Raw genomic sequence first — 4,472 nt, 5'->3', positions numbered from 1 at the left:
CCCCCATGGCTAAATCACCTTTAAGATGAGTTGTGTAATCACATCAGTTCTAGTGCCCCCCTCCCCCTCCCACATTCATTGTTTACTCCCGAAAGCTGGTCACTCTCTGTGGTAGTTATATTATCTGTTGTCAATTTGAGAGGATTATGAGTGAAGGGGTGGAGTCTAGTCTGTCAATCATTGTATAGCCAATCAGGCCTCTGTGTGGGCATGGCCTTCACTGATGAAGATTCTGGGAATTTCTAAATTTCCTCCTTGGAGGTGGGAGTCTCTCTCCTCACTCCCTTGAGAGATGCTCTACTGACAAGACATGGTGCTGGGAGCTGGAGAAGCCTCTAGGCTCTGGACCTGATGCAACCAGACCTCTGGAGCTGGAGAAGCCACATAGAAACCCCTGCCAGTGCTGAAATGCTTACAATGCCACTGGATCCATAAGACTTCCAACCCACTGGCCTGTGATCACCCTGCATTCAGTGTCATTGCATGTGTTTCTTGAGTCTGAAGAGCATTTTATAGATTGGTATTGGACATATGGGCTAAAAACATTGGACTATGGACTTGATCTGGACTGGACTGGGATGTTTTCTCAAAATTCAAGTGTTCTTGTATATAAAACTCTTTCTTATTTTTTTAAAAACTCTTTCTTATATACATATGATTGTCTATGAATTTGTTTCTCTCTCTATCTCCCATATCCCACCCCTACATCCCCTATAAACCCTTGGATCAGTAATTATGTCTATGCATCCACTCCTTCTGTGCTTCACAAACTGGGAAACCCAACAGAAATGATAAAAACAAAAATGAAATAAAGTGGTAAGGATGAAATAATAATAATATAAAGATAAAAATACAAATAATGAGTAAGAAAGAAAAGACAAAAAAGAATGAAAGAAAGACCGCCATCAATATTTTAAAAGCTAGGAATTGGATTTTTTGTCACGGAACAAGCAAGAGATCCTTGCACCCAGAATATAAGTTCAGGTTGGATCAAGAGGGAGGTCAGATGACCAAGTATCAAGATCCAGCATAATCAAGATTATAATGATCTCTGTCTGATGTAAGGCTGCTTGAGACCCTTGTGTGTGGCTAGAGGAGACCTGCCAGCAGCTTCATATCTGACTAGATACTCTGCAGATGGGTTTGGGGCTAGCACCATAGTCTCCTACAAATTGGGTGTTCATATTTTTAGCTCTGATACTTTCCCTAGGTCATAGTTGAATTTTGTTTTTGTCATCTTCAGATCACACAAGCTGGGGTGCTGCTTCCATGTGGACTTCATTGACTTCTTGCTTAGATGACTGCTTCTCTGAATGCAAGCCTTTAAGACCTAGACACTATTCCGATTGATAGCCAGGCACCATCTGCTTTCTTCACGACACCTTGCTGTAGCACCCTATCTTCGGTGGTCATTTTATGAAAATGAGTATCAAGCCAGGGTCAGTATCAGAACTAACTGTTCTTTTTCTTTTCTTTTCTTTTCTTTTTCCTTTAGTGGAGAGGGTGAACGCAGTCCCCTACTACCACAAATTATGCAGTTGAGTTTCCCGCATTTGGGGAAATCGCAGGGGTCAGCACACCCGCAGTGCACTGGGCGAGCCTCGCCCTGGGAAAACCACCTTCCTGTTCACGGTGTCTCGCCTGCCAGGCAAGTATAGAACTAACTGTTCTTGGATTGGGGCTAGAGTTGAGTAGGAACTCAGAATCCATCTGTTTGTCCATGGGATAAGCATGACTCAGGTTGACTTGAGTAAACAAAAGAGGGCCTTTTTGTATTACTTAATACAACTTGTCGGTTGTATTGTGACAAAATCAAAACCCCATAAGACCAACTATACCAACAACAGCAACAAATAAACAAAAACAAATAAGCAAACAAGCTCAAGGCAGGACACAAAACCCCATAGAAACAAAAAAGTACAGCATTGTCAATCCTCCCCTGTGGTATAAGGCGATGACACTGATAACATCATCAATTTCCCAAAGGATGCAGCCCTCTGGACACTGTCGATATGAGGGGTCTATTCAAGTACAGTTCTGCCTTGAGCCACAAACCATGAGTTGTTGCCCTATACCGTTGGTTCTCAACCTGTGGGTCGCAACACCTTTGGGGGTCGAACAACCCATTCACAGGGGTCGCCTGACTCACAACAGCAAAATTACAGTGATGAAGTAGCAACAAAAATAATTTTATGGTTGAGGGTCACCACTACATAAGGGTTGAGGCATTAGGAAGGTTGAGAACCACTGCCCTGGAGAGAAGTTCTACCCTCCTACAGGGTTACTGTGAGTCATTATATTGAGGTCTGTTTACTGTAAATATGGGGACTGGGGCCAGGGGGAGTTCGTGGATCAATTCTTTCAAGTGCAGATCCTTGTCCAACAAATCCAAAACCTGTCATATCACTGCGAGGCGGCATCAAGGTACTAAATATATGATGATTACAGGTCCCTTTCCATTGGACCCCCATCAAGCATGGGGTTTGCTGCCAAGGTCCAATGACCACCACTTACACAGTCCAGGGCCAACTACTCTCTGCTTCCTGTCCCATATGAGTACCCCAGTCTTCAGTCCAATGGTGCTGACAACTTCGCGACGGGGTTTAGTTCATTCAGCCAGACCTCTATGTTAAGTCTTTCTGGTGTAGCCCCTGCTTTATACCATGCTGCCTGCAAGGTCACCATCCAAGGTCATCATGGTGCTTAGTCCATGGTGTGGTTCACCGAGGGTTGGGTAGAAGCATGCCCATAGTGTCTACCCAGGAGCATAAAATCTGGTCATTGTCCCCCTAGGTTCCCTATAATCATGGTTTAGCATCCCTGCCCCAGGTGAGGTTACTTCTCCCCACACACCCACCATACTCACCAAAAGAACTCTTAGTGTCTCCTCCAAAATGTGAGGGCCCCTTGATTTGCCCCAGCCCTGTTTCGATGTCGCACAGCCTCAAGTGGATGGTCGTCTCCCATTTTCCTGCTCTCAAAGGAGTGACTGCAGACAAGGGGAGGTCTCCTCTTTCAACTTGAGCCTGTACATCTTTCTGGGAACAGAAAACCACATGTTTCTCTCTTGGAGCAGTTGGTATGTTCAAAGAACTGAGTCATAACCCGCTATGCCACCAGAGCTCCTGCTCTTCTTGAATAAAGTCAAGACAACCGTAGGAATGATGAGCTGAACAGCGGCTCAAGAAGACACAGTAAAAGCATGATAGTTAAATATGTAACGAATTTAAGTTAGAAACCCAAACGGGGAGAATACACTTGGCATATCTCAAGCCAACAAAAAACCCCACTAATGATAAAATGTAAGTCTCAATTGCAATATTGAAGGATTTTATGTGTAAAATGCACAACAATGGAGAGAACATCAAAAGATAATAGAATCTGGAGCACTGTCCCCAAAAGAATTGGTCAACATCCAACCATTACAAAAGATATCATAAGATCAAGAACTAAAGGTATTGAAGGAAGAAGTTAAAGCTGCCCTGAGGCTTTAGTTAAAAACAAGACTCCAAGAATTGACAGAGTACCAGTGAAATGTTTCAACAAACTGATGAAGCACAGGAAGCACTTGCTAGTGTATGCAAGAAAACTTGGAAGACATCTATTTGCTCAACTGACTGGAAGAGAACATATTTGTGCCCATTCAAAAGAAATGCGTGGTAGATACATCATTTCATGTCAAGTTGATAAATAAGTAGAGGGGTGGAGTATAGCCTGTCAATCAGGTCACAGCCTGACTGAGCCTCCTTGTGGGTGTGGTCTTCTCATGAGGATTCTGGAAACTTCTCCTGATTCTGCCATCAGAAGAGGCAAGCCACTATCTCTCTCTGCTTCACCTTCCTGTTAACAAGACATGTGGAGCCATGCTGATGGCAGCCAGAGCCCAGGAGATGCTTCCACCACCACTGGACCCACAGGACTTTCCACCCACCGGCCTGTGATCATCCTGCATTCGGCATCATTGCATGTGCTGTGTGAGTCTGAAGAGGAATATATAGATTGGTATCGGTCATATGGGCTAATATCAGACTTATGGACTTGCTCTGGACTGGGCTGGGATGTTTTCTTAATACACAATTACTCTATGCTATAAAGATCTTTCTTATACATACATGAATCTTCCTCAATTTGTTTCTCTGGTCAACCCAAACTAACACAAAATGTGACCCAATAGAATACAGGAATTATTGTATAATATCATTCATATCACATGCAAGAAATAATTTGCTCAAGATTATTAAACAATAGTGACAGCAGTGTGGGAATCTAACACTGAGGGAAATATGACTAGGACTATATTTCCCTAACTATTAACAGAGGGAATCTGGAAAGCTAAATTAAAGATAAAGTCCAAGCACATTATCCTGCTTTTAATGCCATTCCCACAGATTCTCCCCTAACAGCCGCCTTAAAATGAGCACATGGTTGATTCTGTCTCCCTGTAGCAGACATTCTTCGATTATCTCCTCCCA

At 43.4% G+C, this 4,472-nt stretch overlaps 1 non-coding gene across 1 annotated transcript; it reads right to left on the bottom strand.

Moving 5' to 3' along the window:
* Nucleotides 1-1,492: 1,492 nt before the first annotated feature.
* LOC115871935 lies at nt 1,493-1,656 on the bottom strand. The gene has a single exon (XR_004047560.1). It is a non-coding gene; the product is annotated as a U1 spliceosomal RNA (small nuclear RNA).
* Between the last annotated feature and the right edge of the window lie 2,816 nt (nt 1,657-4,472).

This window comes from Echinops telfairi, unplaced genomic scaffold (assembly GCF_000313985.2).
Source record: "Echinops telfairi isolate 266 unplaced genomic scaffold, ASM31398v2 ScPeMD7_7412;HRSCAF=8450, whole genome shotgun sequence".
Lineage (NCBI taxonomy): Eukaryota > Metazoa > Chordata > Mammalia > Afrosoricida > Tenrecidae > Echinops > Echinops telfairi.
This window is presented reverse-complemented; position numbering and strand designations above follow the sequence as displayed.